Below are 21,577 nucleotides of genomic sequence, written 5' to 3'. Positions count from 1 at the left end.
CAGTTATTCTTGACCAACTATCTATATATGTCCTCTCCTGGGTTTTTCTATGCAAAGCTGGAAGAAAGTGCACTTCTTCAAAAAACTCTATAGTCAGTGATAAGGGAATAAGAAAGAAGCAATGACTACAGAGACTACCAGAAACACAAACCAAAAACAGATTTTTTTTTTAATATAAGCATGTTTTCCAAATCTATAAGGGACTCCTGAAACTCATTAGCAAAAAATCAAACTTAAAAGTGGGCAAAGGACTTGAATATACAATTATCCTAAAAAGACATAAAAATGGCCAACAATTATGTGGAAAGGTGCTCAACATCACTAATCATCAGGAAAATGCAAATCAAAACCACAATGAGATATTACCCTACAGCTGTCAGGATAACTATTAACAAAAACACTACCCCCCTCCCGCAAAATAACAATTGTTTGTTGAAGATGTAAAGAAATTAGAATACTTGTACACTCTTGGTAGGAATGTAAAATGGTACAGCCAATATAGAGAACAGTATGAAGTTTCCTCAATATTAAAACAAGAACTACCATATGATACAGCAATACCGCTCCTGGGTATATTTCAGATGAAATGGAAATCAGGAGCTTGAAGAGATATCTGTAACCTCATGTTCATTGCAGTATCATTCATAATAGCCAAGATACGGAAACAACCCAAAGGTCCACTGACAGATAAATGAATAAAGAAATTGCGGTATATACAGAATAGAATATTACTCAGTCTTTAAAAAAAAAAGGGAAGGAAATAACTCCCATTTGCAACAACATGGATGTACCTGGAAGACATTATGCTAAGTGAAGTAAGTCAATCACAGAATGATACATACTGCGTGGTTCCACTTATATGATGTATCTAAAATAGTAAAACTTATAGAAGCAGCAGACAGATCGGTTGCTGCCAGGAGATGTGGGAGGAGAACATAGGGACTTGTTGTTCAATTGGTATAAAGTTATGTTTGCGCAAGAGTCGGTGCCTGTAGGTAACAATATAGTGTTGTACCCTTAAAAATTTGTTAACAAGGTAGATCTCACATTAAGTATTCTTACTGTTAAACACACACACATAAATGGACACCCAGGAAACTTTGGAGATGCATATGTTTCTTGATTGTGGTGATGGTATTGTAAATATATGCTTATGTCTAAACCCATCAAATTGTGTACATTAAATACATGAAGTTTTAGGGTATAAATTATACTTCAACAAAGCTGTAAAAAACTTAAAAGATTAAAAGTAAACAAAACTCATCACATCTGCCCTTTGATTCCATAGGCTTCATAACACCATGACTGATTGCGATTTTTGTCCTAACACCGGTTTTCCTCTGCTATGGAGAAGTCGGAGTAATTGTAGCTCAGATAGTTTATCTGGCAAACTCAGAGTAAGTGAATTCAGACAAGTTGTCAACTTATTTGAGCCGTTCTTCCTTCAGTTTTAAAGAGATACCAACACCTATCCCAATTGTTATCAAAATCAATGAAAGTAACATATATTGAATATCAGTTTGCTTTGTCAATAATACTGGTTTTGTTTTTCCCCTCTTCATTCTCTTATGCCACAATAATCAAGACTCCTCACCAAACATGTTGCATTATATTTACTAAAGACAAGAGACCCTTATTTCAACTCTGAAGCTTACCTAGAGTTTTTCCTTTTTATTCTATCAACCCTGTGAAAGACAGGAGTTTTTCAAGGTTGCCTGGGCAGCACGAAAGTCTCTCTTCAGACCTAGACCCTTGAACACAGAGTTATGGCTTTACTGCTATATGTCTAATAGGATAGCTGTAATAGCCATGAACTACACTTAGCATTCACATAATGGTGATAATGGCAGTAATAACAGGAATATTAATAGCTATCATCTGAGCACAACTTGGCACAGTTAGTAGCACTTTTCATGGATTAACTAATTCAATCCATACAGAAGTCCTGAGGTTGCCCTATTTTTACCCAATGAAGAAATTTACCAAAGTCATACATTGAGTAAGTGGTAGTGCTGTTGTTTGAAACTGGTTTTGGAGACCATGTTCTTAACCAGTGAGCTACATGATATTCTGTATAAAAAGAATTACAAAAATAGAATAAAAATGCCTCATTATTTCACACTTCGCTGTGATAAACTCTATTCTGATATACTCCAGAGGCCAATGTCTTCTAACTTATCACCTGGATCTTTGGTTAATAGTCACTGACTAGACTCCTAGACATCATATCTGACCTACCGAATCAGAATCTCTAGATGTAGAACCTGGAAATCTGTGTCCTAGGAGTTCTTATCATCAGAGAAGTTAGTGAAACACTTCTGTAAGTTTTAAAGTCTAGCAGAGTATTATGTTTTTCATTGGCTGAAAAGCCTCAGCTCCCTACTTTGAAGCAATGCTACTCCTGCAAGAAGAGAAACAGCATGAAAATTGTATGCTTTTGGCAAAAATAGTTTCACTGTGAACCTTGAAACATGAGCAGCAAGAGAATTTTGATGAGGCACCTTAAAATGGCAAGCTGGAGAGAGCAGCCACATCTTCCCTGTGTAAATGTTTCCTAAGCCTAGAGCCTGAAGGCAGATGTAGGCAGCTTGTGCACTGCTGGGGCCTGTGCTTCTAAAATTAATTTATGAATTAAAGTGACAGTTGATTTTAAAAACTTTGTTTCTAGGTACAGAAATAGAGAGGGTTACATGCAAAAGAACAAAAACACTTAAGTTGAATGAACATTATCATGGGAATCAAAATCCCTGCATTTCACCTAAAAATCTTCTTTAAGAGAAAATCTTTGAGTATGGTTAGTCAATAATATGCTTATGATTTTTCTATGTTTTCTCATTTTCCTTTCAGGATCTTCCTTGAAAACAGAATATGATTGCTGTGCCCTGCCAAAGGGTACCTCAGAGCATGCTGGAAGAGAATAAGGCCTGGACTTTAAAAAAGGTTAGATTTTTAGCAGTTTTGAAGTTTTTGTTTGTTGTGACATCATTATTGTTGGAAATTCTCAAGGCATGGTGACAATTAAGTCAAGTCTTATCTATAATGTTATAAATTAATACCAAATTCAAGTTTATCATTGGTGGGAGGGAAGTTTAAGGCCCAGGAACTCTCACAGTGGGAAATGGGCTGCTTATAGTTTTGGAGTTATAGAGTGGAAAGGGTGATACCATCTAGCAGATCTGAGATCATTTCAGAAGTTCTGTTTCCATCAAAGGGAAGATAGAAATGCCTAGCATATCTTCCAAGACACAGACTAGACAAAGTAAAGACATAAATGGACTTTCAGCTTTAATAGAACACAGGGCAGTGCTCTGCCCCCTTCTCTCTGTTGTAAAATTTGTATTATTTCCAGGCTGCAAAGTTCAGTAAAGAGATGGATTTTCCTTTACTGAGCTGTGCTCTGTCATGGTAAATGGGTGAGTGAAGAATCCTGTAGAGTACTCAGTCTGCATCACAAAGAGCCACAGTGATACAAGAAATAACAAACTTTATTCTTAACACTTCTCTTGAAGGTAATGCAGGTACTTACTACTTCTTCTCTGAGAGTTATTCTCTCACAATTATGTCATAGTTTACGATGACCCCTCCACATGTACTACAATGTACATGTCCTAGTTGGTAAACAAGGAATACCTCTGAGGGACTGGCTCCTTTGAATGGTACCATTCTGTCTAATGTATCCACTGGAGCTGCATGCCTATCATTCCAAGCCCTACCCATCCTTCCTCTGGCCCTTTTTGCTTTCCTGACTCACTCATTCATTCATTCATTCATTCAATGCATTTTTAGAGTGCCTCTAAACTAGAAACATAAGTTAGAGTTTTGGAATACAAAAGTAAACAAAATGTACAAAAATCCCTCATGGACCTCTCATTCTAGAAGTGAAGACTGGCTATAAACAATGTAAATAGGCAAAATATATATATATATATTTTAGTGGTAAGCAGTAAGTAGGGAAAAATGAGTCAATGAAAGAAGATACAAAGTATGGGGGAGGGGAGACGGTGAAAATTTTGAGAGAATGTCCAGGGATAAGCCTCTCTGATAAACTGATTTTTGACTGAAGACTTAAAGAATATCAAGGATTAAGATTATAGCATTATATGGACAGGAAAAACAGTGAATGCAAAGTGATTGAGGTGGGATCAGGCCTGGAATATCCAAAGAGCAACAAGGAAGTCAGTGGTTGGAGTGGAGGGTGAACGGTAGAGTAGGAACAGATGGACTGGTGACAAGTGGCAGTGGGGGGCTCGGTAGACCACGGAAGGGCTCTGTTTTTACTGTGGATGAGATGGAAACCATCCACTGCTCAGTGAGGATGAGCCGCAGTCTGGGCATCACTGAGGAAAATTTTGACATGTCCCTTCTGATCTTTTATGTAGAAGTGTTACTTCCCACTTCTACAGTTACAACTAAGTGTACCTTCTAGTCTGATTCTGTTTTTTGGGTTTTTTGTTTGTTTGTTTTGGTTTTTTGGGGGTGGGTGTTTCTTCCAGTGTTTGGATTTTCCCTTAAAATCTCTAGTTTGGTTTTTCTCTCTGGCTTGCTGTAATCCTCTTTGCTTTGTGTAAGTATTCCTTGCCTTAACTTGGCCCCTTAGTAAAGAAATGTGACAAATGGCTACACAGAAACTTTTGGGCCAGGCTTCTCTGCCCTCTTTTCAGGTAGGCAGTTGGGCTGATATACAGAAAGACAATTACTGCATTTCCTGCCTAGACATTAATACCATGTGTGTGTAGCTGGATGCACATCATATATGATGGTTTGTGTAGTCCTTATTTGGAAAGAAAGTAGAGGATTTTTTAAATGTTTATATGATAATAAAGGTGCTTATAGATGCTGGTTAGTCACAGAGGTGGTCTGTGGTGGAAATTTGATGATACATCCAGAATTCATGTTCACCTTCCTGTATCTAAGCATATCCAGATATTTGTAATTATCCACCAGTATACTCAAGTAATAGGGATTAAAATCTGATTAAGCATAATATCTATGAAGTTCATCTATGCTGTCTCAAATGCAAAGATCTTTTTTCTTTTTTTTAAGGTTAATAATATTCTATTGTGTGTATATACATTTTCTTTATCCATCATCCACCAACTGAGTTTGTTTCCCTATCTTTACTATTGTGAATATGTGAAATAAGCCAGTTAGAGAAGGACAAATACTGTGTGATTCCACTTATATGATGTGTATAAAGTAGTCAAACTCAAAGAAACACAAAGTAGAATGGCAGAGGGGGTCTTTGTAGACCGTGGAAGGCTTTGTTTTTACTGTAGGTGTTTTGTTTTACTGTGGGTGTTCTACAAACAGCCAGAGGTGGCAGGGAGGAAGGACTATGAAGTTGTTCAATGTGTATAAAGTTTTAATTATACAAGACTAATAAATTCCAGAAAACTGCTGTAAAATATACTTTCTATAGTTTACAATATTGTGTTGTGAAGTTAAAAATTTGTTCAGAGGGTTGATCTCACACAGAGCGTTCCCATCACAAAACAAACAAGCAGACAAAACCACAATGGGACATAAGGAAATTTTAGAGGTGATGGATGTATCTATTACTTTGAATTAGTGATGATTTCTTGATGTATGTGCGTGTCCAAACTCATCAAACTCTACACATTAAATATATGTAGTTTTGTGTATATCAGTTATACCTTAGCAAGGCTGTTAAAAAAAAAAAAAGTCTGGTTGATTTAAACCATTCAGTGCGTTCCATTTATCTGGTCGTAGTAAAGAATGCCTCAGATGTGGACTGAGCTAGTTCAAACTAGACATTAGGAGTCTTCCTTGAGATGCTGAGACACAAGTGCTCTTTCTTTTCTAGTCATGTCCTCTGTTAAGAGCCTTTATTCCAATTCTGTTTAAACAACATTTAGGATGATGGAGAAAACATTTTTTTTCAGTTCAAGCAGAATCAAAATTATTGCATTATCTCTTAACTAAGATTGCAGACTTTAATTTAAAAAAAAAAAAAGATTTCCTAGCAAAGCAGTACTTTCCTTTCGCCCGCCCCTTTCTGTGAGTATTCAGTTCACCTTTGGCCTGAACTTAATCTGTGTGTAGCAACTCACTGAAGGCCAGGACAAGGAGCCGGTATGCTCCAACCCCATGAATTTTCTTCACAATCTCTTAACAATATACCCTTTAAAAGCATAGTTTGTGTCCTAACACACAAAAGCAGCAATTACACAGACACCTAAGGAGGATCATTGACTTTTCATCCTGGGATAAATTCAGACAGGTCTCCAGACTGCATTTTCTGTTCTATTAACCCCTCATTCTCTGATGCCAAGTTCTGTATCAGTTAGGACCCTTATATTTGCATATAACATGGTCTCCTTTCAAATTGACATTAACAGTAGAAGAATTTATCAGCCTAACTGTATATAGTAACTGGAGATCAGAATAAGGTATATTTCAGAGTTTATGGGTCCAGAAGCTCAATAGTGGTATCAAATGTCTAGTCTCTTTTTCTCTTTTTTGGCTCTGAAAACCAAAATAACAGCTTTTACCCTAGAATGAGCTGATCTCATGTATGGGACTTTCCACTATGATTAGAGCTATATATTCCCTCCAGCAAAGGAAAAAGGGGTTTATCAAACAATGTTTCAAGGAATTCAAACTGTGAGTACCACCGAAATCATTTTCCCACTCCTAAACCATCCTTAAACATGAGCAAGGTGATGAACTGTATTGACTGAGCTAAAATAATCAGAGTCTATAATTATACTTGAAGGTGGGGTCAGCTTCAAGAGATATACAGGCTATGTAAAAAGCAGCAGCTCAAGACAAACATTTGGATATATTTTGGAAAGAAAAAGATGAATAGAATTTGGGTAGGTAACAGACAAATGTCCATTTAGAGGAATAATTCTAATATTGCTTAGTGAGAATTAGGAATCCACTGAAAGAGACCATGCGATGAGAAATGGAGATTATATATATACTTAAGCCAATAAATAAGAACTCAAGATTCAGAGAAGATAGACAAGATGCTAGAAAATATGGCTTCAGGGACCAGGAACTGTGTGATTCAGAACACGTACCATCAAGAAAAAATATATGCCATTGGCTACCTGGAATAATGACTGAAAGTCCACTTTTTAACAGAGACCCCAGTCCACTAGCCAGGGGATACATGCATCTGAAGACGACTTAATTTCATGGGTGTAATGCATTGATTATAAGTCAAACTCAGGAGTCAGACTGGTGGGGTTCTAATTTCAGGTCATCACCTCCAAATTTTTTTGATCTTGTAAAAGTTATTTGATCTCTGAGAGCCTCACTGCCTCCAGTCATAAAATGGAGATAATTGTACTAATAATATTGCCATTTTGACTTTGTATTTATATAAGGTAAAGAATGTAAAGCACTTAGCCAGAAGTAGCCTCTTTATCACAGTGAATGCTCAATTAATGGTAGATATTAGTAGTATGCTTTAGTGCAAAGGACGTTTTTTCTGGATAATAATTGTATGTACTAAATACAGTCCTACGCTGAAGTTAGTAGCTCCTTCTTGAGCTGATAGGCCCATGGGCAGATGTAAGATACTGATATAAAACTTCTGTGTTCACGAGGGGTACTGGGGAGAGTCCCCTAGGGCCTTCCTCAGGCTACAGCTGTAGAAGGCGTAGTGCTGCAGGGCTCTGACTTTATGAGAGCTTCCTGGAAGTGTCCCTCAGGTCCATTTGCAGATCCATTATCACCAGTTGTACCTTTTAGGGCTTCTCTAGGCTAGATGAGTTGTTTATGTGTGTGATTAATGTCTCATGAGGGCCCTCCACCTGTATATGTTTGAGGATGTGGTGGGATGCTTACGAGACATTTAACAGTTAGTGCTATGGGATCAGTAAGCCCCCCAAAGCAAGCCAAATGGGCAACATCCCAAACAGCAGGGAAAAAAAAAATTCTGCCTCAGCTGTCTAAATACAATTGATGTGCCTCGGCTACTTGAAACCTGGGCCTCCTACTGCCAACAGCACCGCTGACCGTGGCACATGGGAGCAAAGTTTTCTGAGGATCATATTTAACTATGTCTTAGAATAACCAGTGTACCTCTTCTCCTACCCATCTAGGAAAAGAGAACATGGAATTATCTGTTCTACTCACATAAAAAAAAAATCATCCTGAGAACATTAGATGGCTTAGAACCTTGAAGGAAACATATTGCTCAAGGGGAATTCCTAAAATATTTAATGAAATTATTTACTGGTCTATAGTCTTATCTCCCAGCAAGAATTTCCTGTAAGAAATCTTATAGTTGTGTTGATGAAGACTGCCTTAATTCTTATTCCTGATAATAAGCTATATGGATGTAGGAGTATCTATTTTCAAGTATTTCTACTATTTTCAGTACACAGTGCACATTGATACAAAGTGAACATAGTAAAATGTGAAGGTTCTGACCATCATCCAATCCATAATTTGAAATGTCGCTATCCAGGATTTACCATATTACTGTATTCTTTGTGGGCAAGCTGTCCCTTGGTAGCCATTTCTGGGATGAGTCACATCATAACACTGGGGTAAAGCTATGCTCTGTAACTTAAGAACCTATGAGTTATAACTAGATAGCTGGAGATTCATGCTCACAGGCAGTAGGCAAACAGATCCTCTTCTTAAAATTCCAGCAAGTTAACAATCATTTAACCCCATATTAGCATAATTTCCTGTTCACGTGTAGGATACCAATTTTAAGCCTATAAACACAAGAAATGAAGAGATTCACATTCTCAGGACGTAAAAACTCAAGTTATCTAGACCTAAAGTAATGTAAATGAAGCTATTGAGTTTGTCATTTGGTGGAGCAAAAGCATCACTGTGTTCACTCTTCTTGCATTGTGTGATAGCTAAGCTCTACTTTTATGATGCAAATGATACCAGGCAAAGTGCAACTGAAATCAATATGATTTTGCTCAGTATTCACACAACAGAAGACATCTGTACAATATTTTTTGGGATGATATTTAACAGAACTATGGAAAGTAATGACTATTCAAATATAAATGACACTTTTGATTTCAACTAAAAAGCAGCCCTAAACACCAAAGAAGTGCTGGTAATACCAGTTCTGAAGAAAGTCTGCATCATTTAAAGCATCGAAAGGATAAAGACACTGATTGACCTATGCAAGCTTATAAGAAGAATGACCAACTATTGCTCTATCATAAAAAACTGTCCATTTCAGGGATCCTTATAATACTATACAAGGAACTGACAGTCGTTAAGAAAATATTTTCTTTTCTAATTGAACCACCAAGCCACTCTTATTTCTAATACATTAACTGTGTCAAGCTTCACTGAAACTAATATCCTCCCACTAAGGATATACTAAGATTTCTCACTATGAACAAAAAATACTGCAAACCCTATCAGTAAACAAAGAATGCTGAAGCCATCAAGTCATCAGCTGCTGCTGCCACCCGCCAAGGTGAAGACAAGCCTGCAGCCCGGCCTCTGCAGCCACTCACAACGGTGCACCCTGAGGGGACTCAGAATAATAAAGAACAAGATATTGGCCCTAGATAGCTAGGTGCTTGTCAAAGGAATGAATTCAATGAGCCCAAATGTTTGCTTCCTCCCATACATAGAAAAGCACTAAATTCTTTAACTTGAGATGCCTGTTTGGTTTTTTTTTTTAGATAACAAGTAATCTTTTATTGTTCCAACCACCTGGTCTTTGTTGTAAAGCTCCTGTATATCCTAGCTCCTCCCCTACCGCTTTGGAGCAGTCCCTCAGAGCGATCTGAGAGGCTGTCATCCCGGCTTGAGTCCTGCCAAATAAAACTTAACTCTCAACTTTTAGGCTGTGCATTTATTTCAGTCGCCGTTTTATATATATATATGTGTGTGTGTGTGTGTGTGTGTATAGAAATGCAAGCAAATAAACAAAGAACAACAACAAAACAATAGAAACAGCCACCAAATCTTTGGCTGCCCAGAACAGCAACTCTGCTACTATTTTAAGTTTATTTCATGGAATTGATAGAAAAGCATAGCTTCAGGTCTGGACCTTAAGTTCAATATTATGATCACACATGTCCTCTGTACAGAGTTTCTACTGCCACAAATGAGTAAAAGAGTTCATCACTCTGAGAAAGCATTATTCAAGACAACAGGGAGTCTCCTGAGGAGACTGCCTTTTAGAGAGGTTAAGCAGATGACCTAACTACCCCAACTCTAGTTCCCCAAATGTGTTCAACCACTGGTAGGAGCAGCCCGAAGGAGCATGTGGCCCCAGCATGAACAAGAAATCCCCAGATGCAGCCACTACAGACTGTCAGCCAACAAACTCTTTGCAATAGATTCTCTCAAAGAGAGGATTGAGCATTATACCCTCCTGGCCACCATAATTATATTTGATTTCTCATGTCAACCTATTATTTTAGTAATTTACCAACTACTCTCTACTTTTATATTGTAAGGAAATCTTTTTACTCACTGACTTTATGGGAAAGAAGTAATTTAATATAGTTTCGTTGGTCAAACTGGACTAGTCTTTTCTCCTTTGTCATCCTCCTTTTCTTCGACACTGTATATAACATAATTTGTGCACATCACGTGACACACAAGATCCAAATAAATGATTCCTAAAATTTGTACAGTGATGAACACTGACAGAAATCATCTTCCCATGGCTTGGTTTTAAAATTTAGTTAGGAAAGATGGGAAATGAAATCTGGGAGTTGGCAGCCTATAAGGGAAAAAAATCCCTGCTTACTTTTCAGGAGCTTAAAATCTCAAATGCATCTTAAAATATCCTCCTACTTGACTGAATAGCACAAAATAGATTTCCACAGGTCTACAACTTGCTGATGCTCCTGGCTTTTTAATAGCAAGGATGTCAAAGGGAAAGCTTGAAGATTCTGGCAAGTATATTAGATAAAAGCCAGTGGATAGCTTTGCATTATAACCAAGATAGACATGCTGGAGATAAAAGGAGTTGACACATTAAAGTGCTTTGCTATTTCTAGCCCTGTAACTAATATAAAATGTTATAATTGGGTTTGGAGTGTGAACTTACTTAAAAACCATAGCCCATCTCCTGAGCTGCCTTACATTTGTGCACTGCTGTCAGGCCAGGAGTTGCTTCTCTGTGTTCATAGAAACTTGGATTCCGTTTTGCCATTTAAAATCTAGTTGGTCTCTAAAAGTGCCTCAGTTTAGTGAGTGCAAGTGAACTCCTTATGTTGCTTTAACTTTCTAATTCATTTACCTTTTAACCCAAAGAAATAAAAAGAAATTTATTTTATCTTTGGAGAGCACTGTGCTCAGTGGTCAAGGTGAGATAGGAAGGGGGCAGGACACAGCCATTCAAGGAATGCTACAGCATTGAAACATTCAACCCCCAGTAGGCCTTGAGGCTCAGGATGATGAGAGATTTACTTCCAGTAGATCTTGAGCTTCATTAAATGCTCATTGGAATATATTAACATGGTGAATAACATGCCCACAGGCACCATGGCAGTCCCAAGGCTAGCCACAAAAGGTCAAAGAGTGGAAAATGACCAACTTCCTGGGAACCCCAGCCCCTTCCCCGGGCTACTTTGACTGGTCCTTCCACTTATTAGCATATGAAGCCACCAAGCCCATAAAAACTAGCAACACAGAGCCTAAGCGGCTGTCTCTCCCTCTTTGGAGAGGGCCCACATTCTGTCTCTGGAGTGTGTACCTACTTTTAATCTGAGCACCCAACCCCCACACCTTGTGGCCTTTCTCTTGCCTTTCAATATATCTCTCTGAACAAATCTGTCTTTACTCAACTATGGCTCGCTCTTGAATTCTTTCCTGCATGAAGCCAAGGACCCACGCTTGGCAGGGCATGTCCCAGGCGCTCAGCTGAAGCCTGGGACACAGACCTCCTTATGCCCCACATCTATTTTTCTACATCAAAGATAGGTGATCTTAGCACATGCTAAGGCCTGACAGAGAGCAGTTACCAGTTGGACAACTCACTCACATATCATTTGGTTTCTTCTTTATATATACAGAATGAAATATGTTTTATTTCATGGTTTATCCATTGGTTATTGTTAGTTTGCTTGGAATTTAGCACCATTAAACCAAAAAAAAAAAAAAAAGGAGCTACTGAGATTACAGTTTGCCCCTTAAAAAAGGCAAAAAGTCAAATACTGTTGTTTCTCAAGATTATGAGAATAAATGAAATGAATGAGAATGAATTTCAGTACAGAATGAAGTCCCATAAATGTACAAAATAAATAATTTTAAATGCTAACGTTTTAAAGTGTCTGTTAGGAGCCTAGGATTTTTACACACATTATTTCAATTTCTCCTTCCTACCTTCCTTCCTTTCTTTTTTCTTTCTTTCCTTATTGTGTATCTACATATGCTTGGAACTGGGATTATGACAACATCTCCCTTCACTCAACCTCTGACCATTCATTAATGTTGTGGCTTAAGAAAGTCAACTTCACATATTTTATACAAATAACTGTTTTTAAAAGTAATTTCTAACTTGTACACCTAAAGCAATTGCTGCATTTATAGCAGAGAAGCAGGAATCAAGACCTGGAATTATTTTGCATGTCCCTCTTCTATCAATTTACCTACCTATAACTCCAGGTCTCTTCCATGAAATCTTTCTAGGGCTCTGAGTATCTCTTTTTGAAAACCATTAAATTAAGATATTTATCATTATTGCATATGTATATTTGCCATTCATGTATGTTAACTAGAGAGAGTAGAATAGTGAAAAATTAACACAGTATCAATTCATGAATCAGATTAACTTTGGAAAACCAGACAGTTTAGGTTTAATGTGAAAGGAAAGATCTGTGATCTGGTGCATTATTTTTCCATGGCTACAAAACAGATTTCCACAAACTTTATAATTTAAAACAACTTTTACTTATTACTGCATATTTTCATGGATTAAGAATCTGAACATGGCTCAAAGGGATCCTCTGCTAAGGGTTCAACAGGCTGCAATTATAATGTTGTCCAGGGCTGTGGTTTCATCTGAGGTTCTGGACCTTGTTCCATGTGGTTGTTGGAAGAATTCACTTGCTCATGGTTGCAAGGCTGAGGCCCTCAGCTCCTAGAAGTCCCCTGCAATCTTGCCATGTGATGTTCTCAGTAGGCAATTCATAACTAACAACTTTCTTCTTCAAAGCCACTAGCATAGTCTCTTACTGCAGGCTGGAAAGAGGGAGTTTTATATAACATAATGAGATCAAGGGAGTGTAGTCCTATCACCATCACTTTTTCCCAGATAATGTAGCTTTGTCAGCAGGATTAAATCCCACCCCCTTTGCTGTTTTCTTTTGGCTAGAAACAAGCATCAGAAATCATGGAAGCCACCTTAGAATTATATTTATTATACATGATCTAAAACATAGATCATTGTTTGGGCTATCTACAGTGAAATCTGAGGACCAGAACAAAAACTTACTTCCTTTATACATTTTGTCTAAGGTTTATTCTAAGATTTTTCATTTTTACTTTTATAATGCTTTCTCATTTAATAAAAAGGTCATATCTTTCCTAATCTGCCTGTTCTTATCATCCCTGTGCTAAAATAAAGTCATCGTGATCCCTGTCTTTACAACTGAAGATACTGAGCTTCAGAAAGGTTAATCACTAGCTCAAGTTCTCATAGATGGTAAGAGGTAGAGCTAGAAACTGATTCAGATTTCCTGACTTCTGTTCTTAATTTTATATCACATATGACAAGTGTAATGTCTCTGTAAAGGTTGTCTTAATAGGTACCTCACAAGATCTATTAAGGATTACCTTAGCATGCCCTGTATAGGATTGTACAGGTGCCCACCCATAACCTTGTGGTACCACACCACCCACAGGCAAATTGGGCTGTACGTCCACATAGACACAGAGCTGCAAAAGTATTTTAACTGATGTTTTCCGATGATAGGGATATTGTGGAGTCACTGTTATATTCTCCCCATCTCAGAAGCTTTATATAAAGATTTCTCTGGGGTAGCATATTTGAGATGCCAATCCAGATAATGATGTGCTAGAAGAATTTCTAATAAGATCTCTGTTCTTAGTATTTGTTTTCAGTATCTATTCACCAGAGCCATGATATGAATCTCAGAAAATATCACTGAGTTTCAAGTTTCCCTTAATAAAATAGACTGAGTTTTATCTTGCTGTATTCCTCATTACTGCTCTGGGTCAGCATGCCCCTGATGAGTAAGTACAAGAGTGTTGGAAAAAGCTGGTTGAAAAATAAATACATCTTTAAAATAAGATCGAGAGTGCAGCTGAATATCAAAGCTGTTAAAATGCAAAGGGGAATTCTGATGATTTGAAGATGGCCAGAGAGATAAGGAATGTCTGAAATCCTTCCTGGCCAAAAATTCTATAAGGAATATAGATGAATAAGAGGCAATGTTAGAGGAAAGCAGAATATCATTATTGTTAGCTGGGTCTGTGTTCCTGTATCACCAACCCTACCCCCATCCCAAGCAGAAGAGCTCTCTGATATGCAGAGCTTCACATTGAAGCCCAGATAGAGGATGATGAAGCCTCATTAAGCCATAAACTCCAATCCTGAGTATCTTTTTTATGCTTTAAGTAGCCACATAGTTGAAGAGAAAAATGAGGGTCAACCAGAGTATGGGTAGAAGGAGAAAGAGAAAGAAACTTCTTGGCCTCTGACTTTTACTTTCTGAGTGATCCTGATCTCTGGTAAGAGAGCCATGTGATTATCATTGAATATTACCAATTGCATTACCTCTTTCTAAGAAGCAAAATTTGGGAGTATACGTGTGGCTTGAAGAAGAGAGGTTTTCCTTTTTCCAACATAAAAAAAATATATTTTGTTAACACCATTATATTAAATATATCAAAATCTGCAGAACACTGGAATCAATAGAGATACTGAAATAAAAATGTGGGGGAAAGCACTAAATTATTAAATAAGTCTAGAAATGCAGAGTGAAACAACGTTAAACAAATGCAGTCACTGCAGAAATTCTATAATGCTAATGTATATTTGTGCGTATCTATGTGAAATCAACTTGTTTGGCCATGAAACTTTCTATTCAAGAACGATACTAACATCTCATCATACATTCATGTTAGTAGGTAGTCTGAGGAGTAGAGGCTGAGGCCCAGTTAGCATTGCAGAAGTTTCACTGGGCAGGTGATGCTTATTGGGCAGTGGGGAGGGATGTAGAAATAGCAAGATTGGACAGAGAGAGCAACAAACTGCAAAGAAGATATGTTTTCACCAAATCACAGACAGCTCTGGAACAAGTGTTGTTGTTGTTATGAGAGTCCCATGTAGAGGAAAATGGCCTTTATCTCCACGTGCTCAGGGATTGTCTGGGGACTTTCCAAGAATAGTGTGGCTGCAGCTTGAAAGCTGAGGTGATCCTGAAGGTGTTGATAGATGGAGGCTGTCAAGAAACTATTCCTTACAGCTGAATAGGAACCATTCTCTATGATAGGAGATCTGAGTGGTATCTCTCCGTGGCGGCCACAAGTGGTATTTTAAGGAAGCTAGATTAGAAAATCCTGACAGTGACATATTCATATGAATAGTCCCAATCAATCATTTAAACAAACTTAATTGTGTGTGTGTGAGAGAGAGTATATATATACATATATATATGTATTTTTTTTCTTTTTTCTATTCTTTGGGCAGCGGCAAGAGCTGCCAGAAAGAATTCCTGAGACTTGACAGGATATGGAATTTCTTCTTCTTTCATATTCTGTTCTGCAGAGTGAATATAAAGTGATGACTGGCTTTATTTTCAATGAATGACTCTCATGTTCATAACAGATCTGCAATGATCGCAAGATACTCTGTTGCTGAGCTTCTTGCTTTCATGAAAACAAGGCACTAAGAGCCCGGTTACTGGAACAGCGGGTGAACTATAAGTGAGCTAGAAGGCTGAAAGGAATCCATGAAACCTGGGCTAGCACATATGTATCAAAAATGCCTTCTAGGAAGGGATCTTTCTGGAAATCTACTTAAACTTCTGTAGACTTTTAAGTGTGTGCCATGATTGCAAGTAAGAAATTTGTTACATTCTAGGTTTACCTCAGGACAAATACATACCACACTGATTTCTAGACTGAAGAAGATGGATGAGGGTTTTATTTAATCTTTCCCTTATTTTTTAGAGTTTTATTTGTAGTGACCTGTGAATCACTCCTGGCTTGGCCCAGGGGTCAAATGGAAATACCAACTGTAAAATACAATTATTTAAGAGAACTGGACCACATTTTATGATAGTTTTATAAGAATTTGGCTTTGATTTTTGACACAAATCACACAAACCCAGGGAAAATAATTCAAGCAGTGTTCTTTATGTTTACTACGCTTTGCACTCTGTATTTATGTGAATAGAGCACAGCCTGAGTGTCTGCTGTTATCTATAATAATATAGGTAGAAACATGATTGGTTAAGATTTAAAAAAAAAAGACTGGGACAGGAGAGATGTGATTATTTGGTGATTTTCCAAATTATCTGCAAATTCAAAAAATAAAACTATTAAAAAGACAGATGATGGGCCAGATTTGGCCTACAAGTCATGCTTGCCGACTCTTGTTGGAGAATAACTTTCTAGACATTTGGAAACATAGAAACCAGGCATCTGAACTTTTCTGGCTTCTAAAAGCTGACCGTGATACGTACTTATATCCTTACTCTCTCCAGAGGCTAGGGTGGCTGGGTGTTGACAATGTTTAGAGATCACTTTTCAGCTGCCAAAACAGGGTTTCTTTTTAAAAATTTAAGTATAGTAAATTTACAATATTGTTTTGGTTTTAGACATACAGCAAAGTGGTGCAGTTATATATATGTTTTCAGATTATTTTCCATTATAGTTTATTACAAGATAAGATACTGAATATAGTTCTCTGTGCTATAGAGTAGGTCCTTGTTGCTTATCTATTTTATGTATAGTAGTTTGTATCTGTTAATCCCATACTCTTAATCTATCCCTTTCCTCCCTGGTAACCATAAATGTGTTTTCTATGTCTGTGAGTCTGTTTCTGTTTTGTACATAGATGCATTCTGATTGTAGAAAGTACAGATCAGAAGTTCCAGAGGTGGCCAATAGGGGGCATCCATTTTTTTTGTTCTGTTTCATCTTTTACTGTTCTGCTCTCCACCATTCTGCTACCCAACCCAGGCAGAGAACAGGAATCCTGTTGATACTTTAGTACGTTTTCTTGTCTGATACAGCAGCTGGAAAGGAATGGCCCCTCTTAGAAGGCTGCTTCTATATAATTGAAATCACTGAGGCATAAAAATAAGTTTTGCTTTATAGTCTGTAACCTTAAAGTCTGAGAGGAACCCTGCCTTAAAATGTGCATGCATCAAATCTGGAAAATAATCATGACTCCTTAGGACCAATGGTGACTCAGGACGAATCTAGCACACCTATGTCTTCAGTATGTAAAAATGCAGGAAGATACGTATCACTCTGTGTAAGTTCACTACATTGGTAAGCAGAATTTAGAGCTCAGTATCTACTATGGGACATTTTATCCTTTTCATACACAAGGATTTCTGGCTTTAAATCGTTGACAGCATAATGCCATTTTCTTATTGCATGATTCATCAGCTTCATTTAATTAAACCCAAGTAACATAAAGGTAGAATTCAGCCAAGCATTTCTGTCCCTTAACCACCATTCTTCCCTTTAAGTCCCTAACCAGAAGTGAGAAGCACAGAAGATCAAACATCTCTTCGGGTTTACAGTTGCTTTTTTTTTTCCCCCTTGGAAAAAAATTCCAGGTATTTCTACATATACAGTTCACCTTACAGAAATCTAGAAGCAATTTTAAAAGATACTGTTATTTAGGATATAAAATACCCTTGTCAAAAGTGCTCAGAACAAGAAGTGATTGCTGTCACAGAACTCTGAATGCATTGATTCTGCCTGACTTTTCCTATTATTCCTTTCATTGCTGACGATAAACCACAAAACCACCACTGTCATATCTGTCTGACATGGAACTTACGTATTTCATGTGTGTTTACAAAGTGGGCACTAATTTTGTGCATGATGAAAAGAGATACTTTTATTCAGGAGTTAAGGTTTAGATTATTGTGAGTTGGTAAACTTTGTTTATTTCTGACTTACTTAAAATTATAATGAATTTTAGTAGCTATTATATATTGAGTGACTTCTATAGGAGAGACATAGTGTTTGATATTCACCTCCAATCTTTGAATTAAATTAAAAACTAAGATTAAATTAAATTAAAAACCATATGAGAGAACACAATTCCGATTTTACAGTTCAAGAAATAAAATATTTGGCTGACCTGTGCAAAGTCATACAGCTAAGTATCAATATCATATTTTAATCCCAGATTTGTTTTATTTCAAGTCCTTCATTTGTTTTGTTTTGTTTTGTTTTGTTTTGTTTTGTTTTGTTTTTTCTCTGCCATTACGTTTTTGGTTTCCAAAACATGGAGGAAAAAGGACTTCTCTCAGGTTTAACTTTTTGAATCAGCCAACCTGGATTAAAAAATAAAGCAAAATTGTGCTCATTTATCTCATCATCTCCAAATTCTCATATTCTTCAGGCTGTGTACTAAATAATCAACCTCTAAATTGCATATTGTCTTAAAGAGGTCTCTGATTTTTGAAAACTCTCAAAAACAAGTCCTTCTTAGCAGACAAAAGTTCTGCATGTATTTGTGTGTGCTTGAGCAAATGTTTTATATATATATATATATGTGTGTGTGTGTGTGTCTGTGTGTGTGTGTACATATATATATAAAACCCCCTGTCAAAAGTATATACATATATATACTTTTAAAAACCCACAGATGGAGTGATGGAGTGCCTACAGAAATAAATCCAAAGTAATAAAGAAAAAAAAAAGAAATGCATATATTTAAGCTAAAAACGATTGTGTAGATCGAAAAACTGGCAGCATTGTAGAATTGCAGAAATGTGATTGTTATATATGAATATGACAAGAGAATTTAAGAATAATACTGATCACATTTATTTTTCCTTACTGTTTTGAAGCAATGTTTAATATATTCATACTGACTTTGGAATTATGTCCCTGGCTCTGACAAACCCTCTTCCCTATACAGAGATATTATCTGAGGCCTCATTCATCACAGTGTCCCACAGGGAATCTGGAGTTGATGGAACTGTATTCTTGTGCAGCATATACGCACATTACAAGTATTTTTATATGAACAGTACAGTCCTTTTGTTTTGCCTCTGCATAGTTAAGTCTGAACTGAAAAAGCAAAAGAATGGATTTCAAATTTGCTTAACCAGTATTTTCTGACAGTTGGTTTTTAAGTATTAGAATGAATTATTTAGGGATGTTATGAAATCCATCTCCTCTTGAGAAATCTAAGAGCCAGACATTCCTGTCCAGAATATATTTGAGAAAAATCTACCAAGAGACAAAATATTGGATTAGGGTTCTTTCTTCATTTTTGACTCAAGAGTATTTCCCCCTAACAATTAATTAGATAAATGCAGCATATCTAAATAGCTATTTTAAGATCTTGTTTCAATTTTTGTATTCAATTTTATACATTAGCTTTGTACTCAAGGCTAGATAACAATATTGTATATTCATGCATTTCACTGCAAAGGGAGTAAGTCATCTGCAGAGCTTTCTTAAGTCTGTTTTGGAACAAGGTAGAATATAAACAAATACATTAATTAAAACTAGAGAAAAAAAAATCTTCCTTTGGTTAATTTGTTCCATTTTAACTAGTGTTAGAAATGTTTCTAAATGGAGAGCTTTGAAATAAATGAATGCAAGGCTTTGAAAGAAACTTTAAAATACATTGTATTTATCAATTTATAACTGTTTTAAACTGTGGTTATATTGTCTGTGTTTAGTGGCATTGCAGAGTACATTAAATTTAGTGGAAATGAAGGAAATCTCAAAAGAATCTTGGAAACTTGGTTTGGTTCAAGCATTTATCACTGCTACTGGGCAAACTTTCTTTTTCTGTAACTCCTACAGGAAATTCAGTTTCTCTGACTCAATTCTTGTAATCCTCCAACTAGTAAGCAACCAGTGAAGCAAAGAAGGAAGAAAGGATGAAGTGATAAGAAGAAAATTCTTAATTTAAATCTCTTAACTTCAAAAAAGTTTGTTTTTTTAACTTATGAGAGCTGATTTAATCTTTTCTGTTAATCATTCCAATTTGAGAAGCTAGCCAAACATAATGAATGGAAAAGAAAGCCATGAGATCTAGAGAGAGATACCCAGAGGGGATGCTGTGAACAAAAATCCCACTGTTTGGTATTCAAGACAGATTTATTGGTCATGGTGCATTATGCAAAATACAAGAGCCAAAGGAGTTTTTTCTTGGCAGACCTCTTCCTTTTGCCCACAGTGTACAACCTTGACAGTTAGGCGAGAAGGGTTAAAAAAAAAGTAAAGACTACTGAAGACAAACTCTCAAAAGGGAGAGTTGGCCCCAAATTAATATATTTATCCTATTCCTGATAAAGCACCACCTAGTGGAAAGATGGCTTATATGAGTTCTGGCTTCCATCCTCTTCAAGAAGTGGAGGGAGGTTTCTTGAGTTTCTCTGAAGGTAGGAAACCGGTCATCTCTGTTAATCCTAATGTCGACTAGGGCCATTGCTGTTTTCTTCAAGGTGTAACAGGACTTTATATTTACGGTTAAATGGTCCGATAAAGCAGTGAACAAATACGTACAACATGTAACAAAGCAAAACAAAGAGATAATAATAAAAAGGATCCAAATATGGCTCTCCTCTGACCATTCTAATAGTTCAAGCTTCTTTCATTATGAGCCAGTACTCATAATGCTTTATGCCTTATGCTGATAGATACAGACATGAAAATAACAACAGCACCTACTTCTTAAGCTTTAACTCCGAACCAGGCTTTGCTTTAATGTGTGATATAAATGTGAGGGAATAAAAAAAATCCAACAGAATGTGCAGTAAGTAAAGGAGTTTTCCAAATCCCTGCTTGTTTGAATTTACCCTCCTCTACTCCACCTCCTAAGACAGACTTGATTATGTCCTTTTATTCGACCATGCAATCTCTCCTCCTAAAGCCATGGAGGGGACAAGGCAGGAGAGGCAAGTTGTGGTCCCTGAGTCAGATCTGGCCCAGGGCTTGTTTGTGTAAGGTGTACAGAGCTAAGAATGGTTTTTATACTGAAAGGATTATAAAAATAAAACAAAGAATCATATTAATAGTGATCCTATGTGACCCATAAATCCTAAAATATTTATTATCTGGCATTTCACAGAAGAAGTTTGCCAACCTCTGGATAACACATTATATTAGTTATCTAGGGCTGTTGTAGCAAGTTATAACAAACTGAGTTGTTTAAAACAGCAGAAATTTATTCTCTCATGGTTTCAAGTTCAGAAGTCTGAACTCAAGGTGTCAAGAGGGTTGGTTCCTTCCGGAGGAACTGAGGGAGAATCAATTCCATGCCTCTTCCTTAGCTTCAGGGGGTTGTTAGCAATCCTGCTGTTCCCTGGCTTTTAGACATATCACTCCATTTGCTTCTCACGGCAATCTCCCCCTGTCTCCTGGTCTCTGTTTTTTCTTGGTCTCTGGGGACACCAGTCAGTGGATTAGGACCCACTCTAATCCA

This window comes from Vicugna pacos, chromosome 2 (genome assembly GCF_048564905.1).
Source record: "Vicugna pacos chromosome 2, VicPac4, whole genome shotgun sequence".
NCBI classification, from domain to species: domain Eukaryota; kingdom Metazoa; phylum Chordata; class Mammalia; order Artiodactyla; family Camelidae; genus Vicugna; species Vicugna pacos.
Note: the sequence above shows the minus strand (reverse complement) of the source record.